The 18,831-nt window shown below is 49.8% G+C and overlaps 1 protein-coding gene across 1 annotated transcript in view; it reads right to left on the minus strand.

Annotated features, from left to right (window-relative positions):
* LOC145417526 (tryptase-like) overlaps nucleotides 1-18,831 on the minus strand; it is a 386,101-nt gene that overhangs the window by 352,881 nt on the left and 14,389 nt on the right. The window lies entirely within an intron of this gene.

Here is an 18,831-nt window from a genome sequence, read left to right on the forward strand (position 1 = left end):
ATACCATCACGACCCTAAGGCAGTGGGACAAGGCCAGTGAGGCAGCAATCATCTCAAAGCCAGGAAAGAAGAGAAGGAAATTTTCAGATCCATGGTATGCACTGGTAGCACACAGAATGGTAACTTGGTTGAAAGTACTGTATATGTGCAGACTGTGGAAGTGAGTCATTGCTGGTAAAATTAAAACCTAGTCATTTAAATAATGCTGCAGTGGTGAGGTTTTGTTACCAATAAAGACCACAGATCCTCCTAGATTCCTTACTGATTCTTATGTCATTTGCAGTGCAGTAAGTGTTAGTACAAGGAAATAGTACTTGAGAAAAAATGAACAAATTATACACTTGTGTTCTCAAAACAGATTTTTTTTATACAGTATTGTACTTCATTGTCACCATTTTTAGATAAATTTAAATTCTGTTAATGCAGTTTTGAAGCTCTTGAAATTGTTCACAAAAGTGAATAGCAAATATGCATTACTGTATTTATTTATTTTCATATTTTTGTGTTCTTAATTATCTCTAAAATTGTCCCTTTGACACAAGAAGTTGCCCATGAATGTTCAGCGTATTATATGTACTTTTTACCTTGACAATTATTGTTATTCACTATTTATTTATCCAACTATCTAAGTTTAGACATATAAGTATGAACAATATCCTATGAATGCCATCAAGGTACTGTAATTGGGCTTTAAAAAGTTTTTAATACTATAAATGCAAAATCTGAAAATACGTAATATGCCCAAATCAGTCTAAGCTACTACTGAAGTAATTTTTAAATTGTTCGTTTAATATATTACAGATTTTCGTAAAAGGCATTTACAATTTGTGACCATCAACCTATGAGGTCTTAATTACGTCCTTAACGCCTTCAGTTTATTGATTCCCTTGCCCCCCCTTACCATCAGACAACTGCACTTTATTCATCATAATAGAAACCATTGATTGTGAAGTCAGGGAAGCTCACTTTTTATTTCTGAGTGAGAGAGGGTCTTCATTGTTGAATAAGTCTTGTAGGAGACTGGGTAAGTGAGAAAGGTCATGATTTATTCTTGCTGCTTCCATTTAAGTTAATTCATCTTAGGAAAGATTTCTTGTACAGAAAGAATAAATAAAGGTTATACTGTATCTAACCCCATCATTTGAAAAGATTATCTTTGAACTGAATTAAATCATGTGGCAGTTGCAAGAGTATAATGAGAACTACTGTACATTATGAGAGTGAGGGAATTAGACACAGACATCATCAGTTGTGGTTGCCAGTCCATGAGGTCACACATCACTCATCACCTCACTCGACACTCATTCTTTGGGCCATATTCTAAGTTGCTTTGGAAGTTTATAAAAGCATCTCCTCTGGTGTTTTGGTATGTATAATGCATTTCTGTATCCTCTTGTAGGTTATTGATGCAAACTTTGTTGATATAAAATTATATACAGCTAGCACAGGAAAGAGTGTTAATGGGTAATATGCAGCATTAATCACTAAGGAAGAGGTACTACAGTGCCTCCTGACATCAACAGTACAGTCCTCTATTACAGGTTAATGACACTGCTGTCCTTTGTGTCCTAATTTTTCTGACTGGAGATTTTTTTTTTTTTTTTTTTTCCTACTATGCCTTTTATAAGCGTTTGAATTTGGTGTATGATTAGGAAGCTAAATATTAAATACTGAAATTTGATGTAAAATATAGGGTACACTACAAGAAGTTTGTCAAATCACTGTTTACTGTATATGTAATTGTTTATGACATATATATGCATTATATTACTGTTTTTCTCAATAAATTTACCATTTTAATTTTTTCTCTGTGCCTTTTCTTATCCGATCCCTATAATATTCAGTATAGGACGTACAGGTATCCATTGATTAAAATTAGGGTGCCCCATATTTTTGAAGTTGTAGATTTTTTAATGGGCCACCCTGCACTTTTGTACAAAAAAAACCTATATGCTAAATTTCAGTCTTTAATCTGGTTAGTACTTGGATGGGTGACCGCCTGGGAACACCCAGATGCTGTTGGCATCCCTACGTGTCAAGTGGGGATGGTGGAGGATTAGTGCCCCTCCCTGTAAAACGATTAACTCTAAGCCCTTGGCCACCCCGTGTGGGATACATGGCGACTGGCAATGAATGAATGAATGAACTTTAGTATTTGCTGGTGTCTCTGGTGCCGTCTGGGTTGAAAACACTGCCGTCGCACCTATTGTATATTCTCCTTTCAGTTTAAGTATTAGCCCCTTGCTGGGGAGGGGCATGTAATGGGAGCTGATCCCCCATTCACTGTCACCTAGTTTGGGAGGTCATAGTAGCCTTTCAAGTGTCTGGGAATCGTTGATGATGAGCCTCTACGACCTGGAACAGGAATTGCTTCTGCTCCTTGTCTTTGGTGATGACAGGGACAAATTCATGTTCCTCACTCAGCGAAGCCGCTCATGACTCGGTGACTGGACACATTGCTTGGCTTTCTTGTGGTCATCTCGTTCACCCACATGGATGGGTCAACATCCAGGAACCCATCAGAGGAGCTAAGGAAGGACAGAAGGCGGTGAGTGGTGCTCGTGACAAAACTGGGGAGGGTCTTCATTCAAATGACAGCCACACCCAGCTCCAGAGTCCTCTTCTCAGGCTCATCATCCCCCTTATTCTCCACTGTTAAGACCTTGGTCCTCTTTTATTTCCAAGTCTAGGGACTTGTTGAAGAATTCCAGGCCAACCAGCTCCTCTGAGAGGTACCAGAGATGACGATTGAAGGCCTGAGACTCAGCTGTCTGAGGCACCTGACAGCAAACCCTTTTCTGTATCCTCCTACTTTCTCTATACTCATTTCAAAGCCAAAGGTGGCTGTTGTGCATATATACGCAACAACTTATCTTGCTCTCGTATTCCTGAACTCTATTCTTCTGAATTCTCTACACTCTGGCTTTGGCTTTCCTGTCATTCTCTGACTAAATAATACTTATCTCCTAATTCTACTGACTATCAAAAATTCTTTGACTATCTTACTTTTACGATGGAACACATTCTATCCATTTCTCCTTTCTCTGAAATCTCCATTCTTGGAGATTTCAATGTTCGCCACCACCTTTGCCTCTCCTCTCCTTTCACTGATCCACCTGGTGAACAAGCCTACACCTTTTCTATCCTTAATGACCTAGAGCAGCTTGTACAACACCCTACCCGTATCCCTGACCGCATTGGAGAGAGCTCCAACATACTTGATCTCTTCCTTACAACTAATCCTTCTGCTTACACTGTTAATCTTTTCTCTCCTTTGGGCTCCTCCGATCATAACCTTATCACCTTAACCTGTCCTATCGCTCCGGTATGGCCTGCGGACCATCCAAAAAAACATTGTCTCTGGCACTTTGGAGCTGCGGATTGGGAGGCCCTTAGGCAGTACTTCTTTGATTTTCTCTGGAATGATTATTGCTTTCATGGCCGGGAGCCATCTGGGTGTGCCTTGCGCATTACGGAGGTTATTCTCTCGGGCATGGAAGCATATATTCCTTTCTCATATCCTTTGACTAACGCAAGAAAGCCTTGGTTTAATCACGCTTGTTCTAATGCTGTCCGCAACAAGGAGAGGGCCTATAAAAGGTACCGGAGCCAACCCACCTCTGAATCACATCTTTTATACATTTCTGCCCGGAATCGTGCTAAGTCTGTTCTTCGCTCTGCTAAAAAATAATTTCATCCGTACAAAATGCTCTCAACTCTCCAACTCGAACTCTTCCCGCTGCTTCAGGCACCTTGCCAAAAACCTTTCTAACAACTTTATCTCATCATCCTTCCCTCTTCTTTTCTACTCTGATGGCTCTGTACCTATTTATTCTATTGATAAAGCAGATCTCTTCACTCAGACTTTCTCCTCCAATTCCACCTTAGACGATTCCGGTGCTGTTCCTCCATCACTTCCCCCCTCTGACTTCCTCATGGCTAACATTAAAATTTCTTCAGCTGATGTATTTTCTGCCATTGCTGGCCTCAGTACTAATAAGGCATATGGGCCTGATGGAGTCCCTCCTGTTGTTCTCAAGAACTGTGCTTCTTTGTTTACACCCTGTGTAATGCTGGGTTGAATTAGGCTCGACTTCTCGTACCTATTTCACCCAACGTGGAGCGGGGTCCTCTTTCGAGACCGGAGCTAGTGCAATAAAGAGAGGTAGGACATAAAAACCTTCGGCAACACCATACACGTATATTACCACAGTCAGACACAGGACACTTCAGCAGATATTACAACACAATATAGAGCAATACAAAAACCTTATCTAAAATATTGTGTATCTCGCAGGATACTAGCTTTCTAGATACTAATGACAATACAACAAATATTAGTACTAGGAGTGCAGTAAATACAGGTGCGCGCGGAACGCGTGAGGGGGGAGGTTTGTGATCCACCAGGAGGAGGTAGGGGAGACACGGAGAGTGACTTAAAATGGCGAGGAGGTAGTTATGGTAATATTGAAGGATGCCCGATGTTAGCAAGGGAGTTTAGGTGTTTTCTGTTGGCGAAGATTCTTTGACAAATAACTCTGATTCTTACTTTGGCTTTAAGAGCGGGAGCGAGGAATGGAGAAAGTTTTTAGGAATAGCGTGCGGAGGAGGGGAATATCGTTAATACTCGCCTTCCTTGATATTTTGGTGGAAATATGGTTTCTGTAGGCACCACTTATTCGTTACACATCTCCTCGGTATGATATGTAGACTCTCGCTTCACAATGCGTAACAAAGTCGGAATACTCGTAAATACTATTTCTCCATATTACTTAGAGACTAGCCAATAGAACTCCAGTAATATTTTAGTCTTTCTCCGGGTTCTAGAGATATGTCTTTAGAAAGATTCGGGGTGGCACTCGCACGTATTTTCACTTTAGGTCTCAACCCACATTCTCGTCCTTCAACTGGATATTGTGTTCTGATTTACCCCAATGGAGATTACATAAAGTCACTGCACAATACTTATTCTAAGATACAGGGAGTCACACTTAACCTACTTCACGATTGTTACAGGGTCACTCGTATTTCCTCATGGAGAGAAACAAGGACACGGCATCGGCGATCCGGTCGGACTGAGGGCGTCGTCCGGGCGGGGCGAGCCGGGAGGGCATGGGGCGGCTCGCGAGGACGTCCTCTCGCGTCCGGGGGTTTCCGGACTGGGCTCCGGCGTAAGGCCGGTAGGACTGGGGCCGAAGAGGTCTAGGAACCTCTGGGTCAGGTCCCGGCGTCGCGGGGGCTTGGTGAGGTCTCGCCTGGGTGTCCTAGGGCGGGCCGGAAGAGGCGACAGACTGCGGTCTCCCACGACCAGGGGCGCCGTCAGGGGAGGGCTGCGGCAGCGGCTGTCACGGGGGCCCGACAGGTGTGTCTGCTCGAAGGCCACGCGTAGGGAACAGAGGCCGGGGGAAACAGGCAGGTCTCTCCGAGATATTCTGCAGTGAGACCCCTGGAGTTCAACCTCCGGTTGTGGAGACGTCCCTCTCCTCACTACACCCTGGGAGCGACCATCGATCGTCTCTACCTGGACACTGGGGGAGCGACCATTGATCGTCTTTACCCGAATATTGTGGGAGCGACCATTGATCGTCTCAACCAGAGTGCTGAGGGAGCGACCGTTGATCGTCTCTACCTGAGCTTTGGGGGAGCGACCGTTGATCGTCTCTACCTGGATTTTGGGGGAGCGACCATTGATTGTCTCTACCCGAGCACTATGGGAGTGACCATTGATCGTCTCAACCGGAGGGCCAAGGGAGCGACCATTGATCGTCTCTACCTGGGCTTTGGGGGAGCGACCGTTGATCGTCTCTACCGGAGCTTTGGGGGAGCGACCATTGATCGTCTCGACCGGAGGGCTAAGGGAGCGACCATTGATCGTCTCTACCTGAGCTTTGGGGGAGCGACCATTGATCATCTCTACCTGGATTTTGGGGGAGCGACCATTGATCGTCTCTACCCGAGCACTGTGGGAGTGACCACTGATCGTCTCAACCGGAGGGCCAAGGGAGCGACCATTGATCGTCTCTACCTGGGTGTTATGGGAGCGACCATTGATCGTCTCTACCGGGGTTTTAAGGGAGCGACCATTGATCGTCTCTACCTGGATGTTGTGGGAGCGACCATAGATCGTCTCTACCTGTTCATTGTGGGAGCGACCATAGATCGACTCTACCTGTTCACTGTGGGAGCGACCATAGATTGTCTCTACCAGAGGGGCGCTGCCTGGAGTATTGTTTCTGACTCCACCCCTAGCTAACTCGGTGATTCCGCCACGCGAAGGTAGTGTCTTTCGCCTACGGTGGCGGCGGCATGGTGGTTGAACGTCACAGGGGCGCACGGCCCGGGCTGACATACGTCGTTGTTGCCCGGAGTGGTGGTGGCTGGTGGCGGCTACCCCGTGGGGTCCGAGTGGGGGTGTCGGCATTCTTGAGGACGAACTCCGCTGCTTCTGGTTCGCCTCGTTGTCGGGGATACTATGGTATTCTCCGGAATATTCTGGAGTACCGTGTGTGTGTCCGTCAAAGCCACGCATTTCACCACCGTGTTCTTGAAAAAAGTCACGTCCCTGTGGCTGGAGGTGGAACGCTAGAGTGTTGGGGGTGGTGTAAACGGGCTGGAGGTGTTGGAGTGTGTTCTGCCAGGCGACATTGTAAGAATTTTCCTCTTGGGCTTGGTCATAGGTGAGGAAGAGGGCGGAGGGGGTGGTGGTGTGCTGGAGGATATTTAACAGGTGGTGTGGCCCGCGGAGCCAGTGGTTCTTGGTAAAGGAAGGGGCCCATACAGCCTGCTTAATCCTCATGTTGCTTGGTGTGGTTGTCGGTGTGGTTGGAGGTTGAATGCTGGATAGAGTGGGCGAAGGCCGGGTTTTGTGCGGCAGTAATGCGGCGTTGAGTCTCTGGGGAGTACAGGTAGGAGGGATTTGGGCCCGATGTAGCTGGACGGTGTGAAGTCGCGGGGAGGTGGGTGGTGTAGGGGTGTGGGAATATCGGGCGGGTGGGCGTGAGTGGCGGCCGGAGCGGGTGGTGGTGGTGGTGAGGGTAGGGGTGGGGGGGGAGGGGGGCGTTGGGTGTTGGCGTGTTGTCTTTCGTGCCGCGGGCGTGGTAGAACGTGGTATTGGTGGAGTGGGCGTACGGGTGGTGGGCAGGGGAAGGGGGGTGGAAGGGGGGTGTGGCGAAGGGGTGGTGGTGCGGGCGGAAGAGGTGGTGGTGGGCTGGGGGGAGGGGGTGGCAGCAGGGGCTGGAGATGGGGGAGTGAGGACTGAGGGGGAAGCCATGGACGGGTGGGGCGAGGGGGAGGGGGGGTGGCGGGGGAGGCGTCAGGTGAGGCGCCTGGGGCCGGTGAGGTGGAGGTGGTAGGGGGGAGGGAAGGTGAGGAGGAGATGTAGCACTCATATGTGGTTGTAGATGGTGGAGCGGGAGCCTTGGGGGGTTGGGGTGGGGTCGGGGCAGGGGAATGGGGCGTCGCGGAAGGGCGTACGTGTCGGTTTCGGAGGGTACGGGGAGTGCCGTGGTAGTCCACGACCACCTGGTAAGGGTTGGGGATCTTGGTGATGGTGTGGGGGCCCTTGAAACGGGGGGCAAGTTTGTGGGGAGTGGGGAGTTGGGCGACGACTACCGTGTCACCCGGCTTGAAGGGGTTGGTGGCTGTGTCGGGTTCAAGATCTAAGTTCTGCTGTAGGTGGTATATCCGCCTTTTTAGCAAGTGTAGCGGGTCCGTGGCGGGGGCGGAGGTGGGCGGTTGCAGGTGATGGCGTAAAGGTAGTAGGAGGGTTTTGCCAAAGATCCTTTCGTGGGGCGAAACTCCGTTCTCTCGGGGGCACGAATTCATGCCCCACTGGACGATTTTGACGTGTGCTGGCCAATCGTTGTCTTTTGTAGCCTCGATTCTGGTCCGTAGCTGATTTGCCAAGGTACGATGGCTGCGTTCACACACCACGTTCCCTTGAGGCCAATATGGTGAGGAGTGGGAGATTTCGTATCCAAAAATCCTGGCCAGCTCTTCCCAGACTTTTCCGGACGTCGGGGGCATTATCGGAATGGATGGCTTGGGGAATGCCAAAGTAGGGGAAAACGTGTCGGAGTAAGGCATCGGCGACAGCGACGGCGTGATGTTCTTTAGCAGGGCAGGCTACTACGAACTTGGAATACGTGTCGACAAAAGTGATCACGTACTTATATCCCGATTTAGGAGGGAGAGGCCCTACCACGTCGACTGCTAGGAGCTGCCAGGGTTTGTGGGCGGTGATATGGCCAGAAGGCCTGGCGGTCCGGGTAATGTCTTTCCCGAGCGCGCAGGCGCGGCAAGTTTGAATAATTTCCTTGGCGAGGGTGGAGGGGTTTGGGGCCCAGTAGACGTCATTAAACACCTGTAGCAATTTTTTTGTGCCCAAATGGATGCCGTTGTGGGCGTGTAACTGGTGCAGGGTGTCACGTGCCGCATCGGGGGCCAAGAGGATGTGTCCAGACGGGGTTAAAAGGTGGTCGCCCTGTCGGCACAATTTGGGAAACAGGTGGGCTGGAATCCAGGGGGGGCGTTCCTTGTGGTGCCAGAGTTCTAGCAGGTCCCGGTCTGGTTGGATCGCGCGGATGGGAAGGCGGGAGAGGGCATCTGCGTTGGTGTGGAGCTTCCCGGGTCTGTACGAGATCTCATATTGGAATTCTTCTAGGGTGTCATGCCATCGGACGATTTGAGCGTTCTGGGAGTCCGATTGTCGCAGCCACTGGAGTGATTGGTGGTCGGTTATTATAGTGACTTGGGTCCCGGAAAGGTAAGCCCTAAAATATTGGAGGGACCAGATTATGCCGAGGCATTTTCGCTTGGTGGCGGCATAATTTTTCTCGGCCGGGTTCAGTGTGCGGCTGGCACAAGCAATAATGTGTTCCCGACCGGCCTGTACCTGGGCTAGAACAGCGCCAATGGCGTCAAGGGAGACGTCCGTGTAGAGGCGAAAAGGGAGGGCATAGTCGGGGAAGGCCACGATGGTGGCCGAGATGAGCTTGTCTTTCAGCTGTTGGAGAGCGGTTTGTCGGTCCTCTGTCCAGAGGAAAGGTTCCCACTTTTCTCGTCAGGTCGTGAAGAAGGTTTAGCAATCTGTGCAAACCCCTTCACGAAGCGGCGATAGTAGGACGCGAGCCCCAAGAAGGCACGGACGCCGTGGACATCCTGCGGAGGTGGTATGTCCGCTATGGCACGCAGCTTGTCGGGGTCTGGGGAAATTCCTGCTTGGGAAATTGTATGACCTAGAAACGCAACGGTTTTTGCGGCCAGGACACATTTGGATGGATGTAACTTGAGGCCTGCCTGGCGAATTCGGGTGAAAACTCGGCGGAGGCGCTGCAAGTGGTCGGCCCAGGTTTGGCTAAAAACAATGACATCATCAAGATAGGCCAAACATATCTCCCAAGTGAGGCCACTTAAGACAGATTCCATCAGCCTGGAAAACGTGGCAGGGGCATTGCAGAGGCCGAATGGCAGGACATTAAATTCATAATGTCGGCCATTACTGGTAGAGAAGGCCGTCTTGCCTCGATGATCCAGGTGGACGGGGACCTGCCAATATCCAGACTGGAGGTCAAGGGTAGAAAACCAAGACGCCCCGTATAGGGAGTCTAGGGAATCGTCGATGCGGGGGAGGGGAGTAGCATCCTTAATCGTGACGTCGTTCACGCGGCGGTAATCGATGCAAAACCGCATCGTGCCATCTTTTTTTTTCACTAGAACGACGGGGGAGGACCACGGGCTGGTGGAGGGGGGAAATAACACCCGCCTCTTCCATTTCGCGCACTTGGCGGTCCTCCTCTTCTCTCTGTCGGGGGTTCTTACGTCGGGAAGGTTGTCGTATCGGAGGGCCTGTTGTATGGATCTCGTGAGACAGGTACGTAGTGTGTCCTATATCTGCGGGCCCTGTCGCAAACAAATCCTGGAACTCCAGGAGGAGGCGGCGTAAGGCGTCTGACTGTTGGTCGGAGAGATGGTCAGGGATGGGGGGAAGGGGGGCAGGGCGGTGGGGGGGGACGGGACGCAGGGCTCGGCTTCTTCCATCTCTCCGACAATAAGCCCTTTGGGGAGGGTGAGAGGGGATGGTGCGAGATTGGCGATGCGAATGGCAGCGCGGTGGGGGGGGAGAAAGGTAGGGGAAACGAGGCAGGCAGAAAGGGGTCCGGCAGGGAGGAGGGAGAAAAACGGATGGGCCCGAGGGCCTGTTCAGGGGCACCCATGCCTCGTGGTGTGAGGGGATGGTAACGGCGGCGGAAATGGTGGCAGGGAAGGAGGGGGCAAGAGTGGGGTGGGGCAGCGCGGGGGAAGGGGGGGCGAAGAAGGGGGGGAAAAAAGAGAGAGAGCGCGGGGGGGGGGTTGTGTGGGTCCTCCGGCCGGGGCTGCGGCGTGCAGGTACAAACGGCTGGAGCGAAGCGGGGTGGGGGGCGGAACTGGAGTTGTCGGTTGCGACAGTCGATAGTGGCTCCGAGTTTTTGAAGTAGGTCTAGCCCTAAATATCCGTCATAGCTCCGGCAGGAGGAATAAAAAATGATGAAGGGGTGCTGGGCAGATACTGGCTGGTGGGTGTCGACCCGTAGGGCCCGAGTCTCCCCACGGATGGGCAGGGGGCCATCCCCCGTGTCTATAAGGTGAGTGGTAGTGGGGCGGAGCGGGCCAAACCGTGATTTGTAGCGGGAGAAATAATGGCTGTAAAGGCAGGATCTGGCTGCTCCCGTATCAACTAGTAGTCTGGCCTTCACGCCGTTGATTTTCATCTTGTGGTATACTGGGGGGCGATACTTAGGGGTGATGGCCCCGCCACCGTGGGTTGGTGCGGGGCGGGCCTAAAAATCCAGCTGGCTAGGGCTCTCGTGCTCCTGTTCCTGCTCTAGTTCTCCTGGTGGGGGGTCGTCCGCCGGCGCCAGCTCGTCCCCTGGGGCTTCGCCTTCTAGGGCGGAAACCTTACGCGAACCCGGGGTTGTGCTTTTGCGGCGAGCAGCTTTCAGCTGGTCCCCTATGTCATGAAGGGGGCAACGGGAGTTGCAGGCTGTGAATTCCCACGGGTTGATCAGAATTAAGTTTGGGTTTTCTCGCGGGGCGGGGCGCCGACGAGAGGGGTGCGCCCTGGGTGGGCTAGGCGTCGGGGTCGGGCTGGTGTGGGGCAGGGGCGGACGCGGTGTGGCTGGGGGAGCCGGGGGTCGGGTGGGGAATTTCTTGACAACATTAATTTGTTGTGGAGGAGGGCAGGCGGTCAGGAGGCGCCGTATCAGCTGTATATCCCTATCCATGTCTCCTGTTGGGTCGTGGATAGTAAAGTGTTGTTTCACAACACTTGGGAGTACTCGGAGCAGAGTATTGAAGGTGTGCTGATCCCGGGTTTCTTCGTCTGTCTCCGGGTAGGCAGCAGTAATCAGGCGTCTTGCCTGCAACAGGGTATTATCTAAATCCCCGTCATAAGTAAAGCTATCCAATTTGGATAGAGCCACCACTTTCCCTAGTGATGGGGTGATGGCTTGGACCGCGAACTTGGTAAAGTTCTGCCAGGTGAGTTCTGGGACAATTTTTGGCGCAATATTCGCTGCGGCTTTACCCAGTAGTGGTAGTGTGACTGCAATTTTTTGTTGGTCATTATCGAAGCCAATATCTAGTAAGGGTTTAACAATTGCAAGATATGTGTGTATGTCATACTGGTCAGGGTCAAACTTGGGTAACTGAACGTGCGGTTTAGTTGCCATTTTCCCCAATATTTCCTATTTACCTCTCTTCTACGCTCGGATCTAGAACCACCGCTGGCCACCAGTGTAATGCTGGGTTGAATTAGGCTCGACTTCTCGTACCTATTTCACCCAACGTGGAGCGGGGTCCTCTTTCGAGGCCGGAGCTAGTGCAATAAAGAGAGGTAGGACATAAAAACCTTCGGCAACACCATACACGTATATTACCACAGTCAGACACAGGACACTTCAGCAGATATTACAACACAATATAGAGCAATACAAAAACCTTATCTAAAATATTGTGTATCTCGCAGAATACTAGCTTTCTAGATACTAATGACAATACAACAAATCTTAGTACTATAGTCTGATTCCCGCCCGCTTGCGGCTTAGGTGTGACCCGCACCTGTGGACAATGGTGCCACGTTTCCCCAACTTGCGATGTGAAACGGAAGCTATTTATGTACAAGGCATCACAAATTCGATAAATTCAGATGAATAAAACTTACACTTGTGTATTTTGATGGATGAATCAACAGTAATCTTATTATGCATAAAATATTTATACAGTAACACAGAAACATGGCATACATATTGTACAGTGTTGCTAAAAGATATTGTAGTCACTTTTAATGGTTTTAGCGTAGTTTTAGGGTGGGTAATAATATTACAGTTATGGATATAAGATAATGAGCCTGAAAAAAGAAGAAATATGCCAATATCCAAAGTAAAAGAAATAATTCATATAATTCTTGTGAGTGGCAACACTGACAGATAGCTTCCCTACAGAGAGAGAGAGAGAGAGAGAGAGAGAGAGAGAGAGAGAGAGAGAGAGACAGGAGAGGGGCATGCATTGAATGCATTGTCGGCATCACTAAATATAACAAAACCAAATTCACAAATGAAAGCACAATTATAAATAACTTATAAAAGAATCAAAAGTACTCAGGGTGGCTCACATTTCCCGCCATGTGGTAGGTGATTCCAGCCCCCCCGTCCCCGTTCCCTACCGTCTTAATCCCTCCTGGGTGTCGCAGGTCAAATCCCCTTCACACTTCCCCACCCCCCTGGACCACCACCCCAACAAACCCACATCCACACTCCCACCCACACCTACACCCACACCCCACTACGTCGGGGTGTATGAATCAGTAACGTAACAAACCTCTCAGCAGACAGTAACTTTGACACTCCATCTACTACTAAATATAACAAAACCAAATTAACAAATGAAAGCACAATTATAAATAACTTATAAAAGAATCAAAAGTACTCAGGGTGGCTCACATTTCCCGCCAGGAGAGAGAGAGAGAGAGAGAGAGACAGAGAGAGAGATAACGGTATAGAAAACGTGGCAACACTGTACACAGGTGCGGGCCACACCACAGCCGCAAACGTGCGCGAGTCCTACTATAGGAGTGCAGTAAATACAGGTGCGCGCGGAGCGCGTGAGGGGGGGGGTTTGTGATCCACCAGGAGGAGGTAGGGGAGACACGGAGAGTGACTTAAAACGGCGAGGAGGTAGTTATGGTAATATTGAAGGATGCCCGATGTTAGCAAGGGAGTTTAGGTGTTTTCTGTTGGCGAAGATTCTTTGACAAATAACTCTGATTCTTACTTTGGCTTTAAGAGCGGGAGCGAGGAATGGAGAGAGTTTTTAGGAATAGCGTGCGGAGGAGGGGAATATCGTTAATACTCGCCTTCCTTGATATTTTGGTGGAAATATGGTTTCTGTAGGCACCACTTATTCGTTACACATCTCGGTATGATATGTAGACTCTCGCTTCACAACGCGTAACAAAGTCGGAATACTCGTAAAGACTATTTCTCCATATTACTTAGAGACTAACCAATAGAACTCCAGTAATATTTTAGTCTTTCTCCGGGTTCTAGAGATATGTCTTTAGAAAGATTCGGGGTGGCACTCGCCCGTATTTTCACTTTAGGTCTCAACCCACATTCTCGTCCTTCAACTGGACATTGTGTTCTGATTTACCCCAATGGAGATTACATAAAGTCACTGCACAATACTTATTCTAAGAGACAGGGAGTCACACTTAACCTACTTCACAATTGTTACAGGGTCACTCGTATTTTCTCATGGAGAGAAACAAGGACACGGCATCCGCGATCCGGTCGGACTGAGGGCGTCGTCCGGGCGGGGCGAGCCGGGAGGGCACGGGGCGGCTCGCGAGGGCGTCCTCTCACGTCCGGGGGTTTCCGGAATGGGCTCCGGTGTAAGGCCCGTAGGACTGGGGCCGAAGAGGTCTAGGAACCTCTGGGTCAGGTCCCGGCGTCGCGGGGGCGTGGTGAGGTCTCGCCCGGGTGTCCTAGGGCGGGCCGGAAGAGGCGACAGACTGCGGTCTCCCACGACCAGGGGCGCCGTCAGGGGAGGGCTGCGGCAGCGGCTGTCACGGGAGCCCGACAGGTGTGTCTGCTCGAAGGCCACGCGTAGGGAACAGAGGCCGGGGGAAACAGGGAGGTCTCTCCGAGATATTTTGGAGCGAGACCCCTGGAGTTCAACCTCCGGTTGTGGAGACGTCCCTCTCCTCACTACACCCTGGGAGCGACCATCGATCGTCTCTACCCGGACACTGGGGGAAGCGACCATTGATCGTCTCCCTACCCGAATATTGTGGAGCGACCATTGATCGTCTCGACCGGAGTGCTGAGGAGCGACCGTTGATCGTCTCTACCTGAGCTTTGGGGGAGCGACCGTTGATCGTCTCTACCTGGATTTTGGGGAGCGAATTCATTGATCGTCTCTACCCGAGCACTGTGGGAGCGACCATTGATCGTCTCAACCGGAAGGCCAAGGGAGCGACCATTGATCGTCTCTACCTGGGCTTTGGGGGAGCGACCATTGATCATCTCGACCGGAGGGCTAAGGGAGCGACCATTGATCGTCTCTACCTGAGCTTTGGGGGAGCGACCATTGATCGTCTCTACCTGGTTGTGGGGGGTGTGACCATTGATCATCTCTACCCGAGCACTGTGGGAGCGACCGTTGATCGTCTCAACCGGAGGGCCAAGGGAGCGACCATTGATCGTCTCTACCTGGGTGTTATGGGAGCGACCATTGATCGTCTCTACCGGGGTTTTAAGGGAGCGACCATTGATCGTCTCTACCTGGATGTTGTGGGAGCGACCATAGATCGTCTCTACCTGTTCACTGTGGGAGCGACCATAGATCGTCTCTACCTGTTCACTGTGGGAACGACCATAGATCGTCTCTACCAGAGGGGCGCTGCCTGGAGTATTGTTTCTGACTCCACCCCTACCTAACTCGGTGATTCCGCCACGCGAAGGTAGTGTCTTTCGCCTACGGTGGCGGCGGCGTGGTGGTTGAATGTCTCAGGGGCGCACGGCCTGGGCTGACATACGTCGTTGTTGCCCGGAGTGGTGGTGGCTGGTGGCAGCTACCCCGTGGGGTCCGAGTGGGGGTGTCGGCATTCTTGAGGGCGAACTCCACTGCTTCTGGTTCGCCTCGTTGTCGGGGATACTATGGTATTCTCCGGAATATTCTGGAGTACCGTATGTGTGTCCGTCAAAGCCACGCATTTCACCCTGCCTAGGCAAACTCTTTCGCCTTTGTCTGTCAACTTGTACCTTTCCTTCTTGCTGGAAGTTTGCTCTCATTCAGCCAGTCCCAAAGAAGGGTGACCATTCTCAACCCTCTAACTATCGTCCAATTGCTTTAACATCCTGTATCTCAAAAGTTTTTGAGTCTATTCTTTCCTATCACAACCTTCTTTCTGATCGTCAGTATGGGTTCCGTCAGGGACGCTCCACAGGCGATCTTCTCACCTACCTTTCAGACTCCTGGTCATCCTCCTTTCGGGACTTTGGCAAAAGCTTTGCCATTGGACTTGACATCTCAAAGGCTTTCGATCGAGTCTGGCATAAATCTTTAATTTCCAAACTGCCCTCTTACGGTTTCTATCCTTCTTTCTGTGCCTTCATCTCTAGCTTCCTTTCTGGTCTTTCTATAGCCGCTGTTGTAGACGGCTATCGTTCTTCTCCTAGATCTATTAACAGTGGTGTTCCTCAGGGCTCTGTCCTATCACCAACTCTCTTCCTTTTATTCATCAATGACCTTCTAAGCTGTACATCTAACCCTATCCACTCATACACTGATGACTCCACCCTTCACCTTTCCATTCGATTCCCACAACGTCCATCTCAGCAGTTACTTCAACAGGCAAGGGATGAGGCTATGGCACACCTAATGTCTGACTTGGCTCGTATCTCTGACTGGGGTAAAAATAATCTTGTTTTTAATGCATCAAAGACTCAATTTTTGCACCTATCAACCCGACAAAATCTTCCACAGGTATACCCACTTATGTTTAATAATACTCAACTTAATCCTGCATCATCCTTGAACATGCTTGGGGTTTCATTTGCTCGGGACTTGTCTTGGAAAGATCATATTACATCTCTTGTAAAATCTGCTTCCAAGTGATTGGGTGTGCTAAGCCGACTCTGTTCCTTCTTTGCCCCTGCACAATTGTTGACTCTATACAGGGGTTTTATCCGCCCCTGTGTGGAGTACAACTCTCATGTGTGGGGAGGCTTCCCACATACAGCTCTTCTCAATAGGGTGGAGTCAAAGACTTTTCGTCTCATTAACTCTCCTCCTCTTACTGACTCCCTTCAACCTCTGTTTCTCCGCTGCAGTGTTGCATCTTTATCTCTTTTCTATCGCTACTTTAATGGTCACTGTTCCTCTGAACTGTCTGCATGCATTCCTCCACTTCTACGACTGGCGCATAGCACATGTCTAGCAACAAACTCTCACCCCTTTTCTGTCCAACTCTCTAATGCAAGAGTTAACCGTTACTCCCAGTCCTTCATTTATGCAACAGGTCAACTCTGGAACTGTCTCCCTCTGTCTGTAATTCCTGCTTCCTATGATCTCCAGTCTTTCAAACGCAGTGTGTCCAGGCATCTCGAAATGAATGGATCTTGAATTTGGCTGTCTCTTGTATTTTTTTTTTCTCTTGGAAGGAACAGTTTTGCGGGCTCATGGCCTTTGGTTCCTTCTTCCTCACATAAAAAAAAAAAAAGTGGATGCGATGTTTGAGTCATCATAGTCCAGGATGTCTTGAAGGAACTTGAGGTTGTTCGAAGGAGCAGACACGGCAACTGACGCTGTGAACCAGTACGGGACATAGATTCTGATGGCAAAGATGACAAGCTGCTCAAATGTGGCGAGCTGTCAAGCAGTGAGCTTGAACTGCCTGCGGAAGAAGTAAAAATTAACTGAGTACAGTAAAATCTTGGTATAATGGACTTAATAGACCAGAATTCGCTTTTATCGGACTCGAGGAGCTACTGGACCATGTATCAGAAAAAGTCCGATAAAAATAGAAGCCGTGAATGTATAATACAGTTCAGTACTGCAATGGTAGTGAAAACAGTTTAAAAACCATTGATGCGATCTGAACTAATGTCTGATATAGTGAAGACAGTGAGGGTTAGCAGGGGCAAAGTCGTGATGTCTCTTTTATTGGAATTTTGTCTTTTTCAGAATGGCATGGGCCCCAATAAGTCCATTATAGTGAGGTTTTACTGTATCTGATTTTGGCCATCCAATGGGCAAGGTGGTAGGCTCCAGGCTGCGTTATGTGGAAGCCACAAAGAGGAACTCCACCGGGGATGATCACTGTGAGTTCAAGCAACTTCCTGTTAATCATCACATGGCTGTTGGATGGCGAGTTGAAGACGACAGAAGGCAATGATCTTGTCACAATGGGGAGGAAGGTTGGTGTGCGGCTAGAAGCAATCTGCTGCGACAGAGGCCCATCCCTGCTTGAAACGCTGTAAGAGAGGGATGTCCGGCCCTAATGTGATGATGCCAGTACAGATTGTGAAGACTTTCTGGATGATGATCTCTCTGATGTACGTCCTGCAGGCTAGGGGTAGGAGTTCCTTCTCCACCTTCTGCTGCAGGAGAGTGCAGACCCCAGAGCAAATTGCAGTGTTGCTAGCAGTTGTGTCAAAGGCCATACTTGTCACCAAATTCACCAGGTTTCATTCTTGCAAGGTAGACAAGATCACCTCCACCATGGCAGTTCCTGTCCCTGGTCGCAGCTTGGGGACTTTCAGCAGCTTCACAATTCCCTCTCCAAACACCAGAATGGGTAAATGTTTGAACTTTTCTTGACCATTTTCATCAGTAACCAACTTCCCATCCCAGTGAAAGGTGGGGGGAACACAAGGCTTGTAGGGTAAGTACAGAGCTACCTCCCTTTTGCCACAGGCCTTGATCTGCCCCCGATGGATGCTCTGCAAAATCAAAGCCATCATTGAAGGATCTTTGCTACATGCAAATGCTGCAGCAGCCAAGATGTGGACAGCATTTCAGTCGCTGGTCTTTGTGCAGTCCACAGCATTAGACATCTCCGGAGTGATGATAGGTGCATGAGATCAGGATCGTTGTCATTTGGGTGAGAATATGGTAGCTGACGTGGATGGTCCGGGAACAAGTTCTTTGACTTCTTCACCTTCTTCAGAGTTCTCCAGCTCGACGGAAGATTCCACTGCTGCTCGCCGCTGCTGCTCTCATAGTTCCTGAACTGGTGAAACCTCCTTTCTTTCAAGCTTCTTTGCATCAGCATTGGACAGCTTCCGATCAATACTGAGTACGATATCTTGGTGGCCTTTCTCCTGTTGAACCTCCAGAAACGCCTTATCTGATACTTTCTTCTTCAGCTTCATGGCCTCCGCATGATCCAAGTCGAAAGGGTTCTTCAGCTTCAGTATGAAGTCAGCTTGCTTCCCTTCCACTTCCGTCATCCTATGGGTATGAGAAATGAGGAAGGGGAAAGGATACCTGAGTATGGAGTAGGGGCCCCATCAGCCATCGCCAGGCCCAGGACAAGATTATCGACTACAGGCCCCCCCTACCCCTGAAAAAGTTCCCTAATATATTATAATCGAAGTCTAGCTCATGGCCAGACTATTTACTAACTAGTGTATCATGGCACACTGAAGTACTGCCAAAAGAATCCTGGTGCACCACATAGCACCTCCTCCCTTACTGTAAAACAATGATAATAACCACAAGGAAATTAGAGTATTTAATGTAAAGGAAAGTGAAAAGCAATAAAATGAATCTCTGACCTGCTGTCTTTTG

The sequence above is a fragment of the Coenobita brevimanus genome, chromosome 110 (genome assembly GCF_032717465.1).
Source record: "Coenobita brevimanus isolate Jiangsu-jjx chromosome 110, ASM3271746v2, whole genome shotgun sequence".
In the NCBI taxonomy this organism is placed as follows: domain Eukaryota; kingdom Metazoa; phylum Arthropoda; class Malacostraca; order Decapoda; family Coenobitidae; genus Coenobita; species Coenobita brevimanus.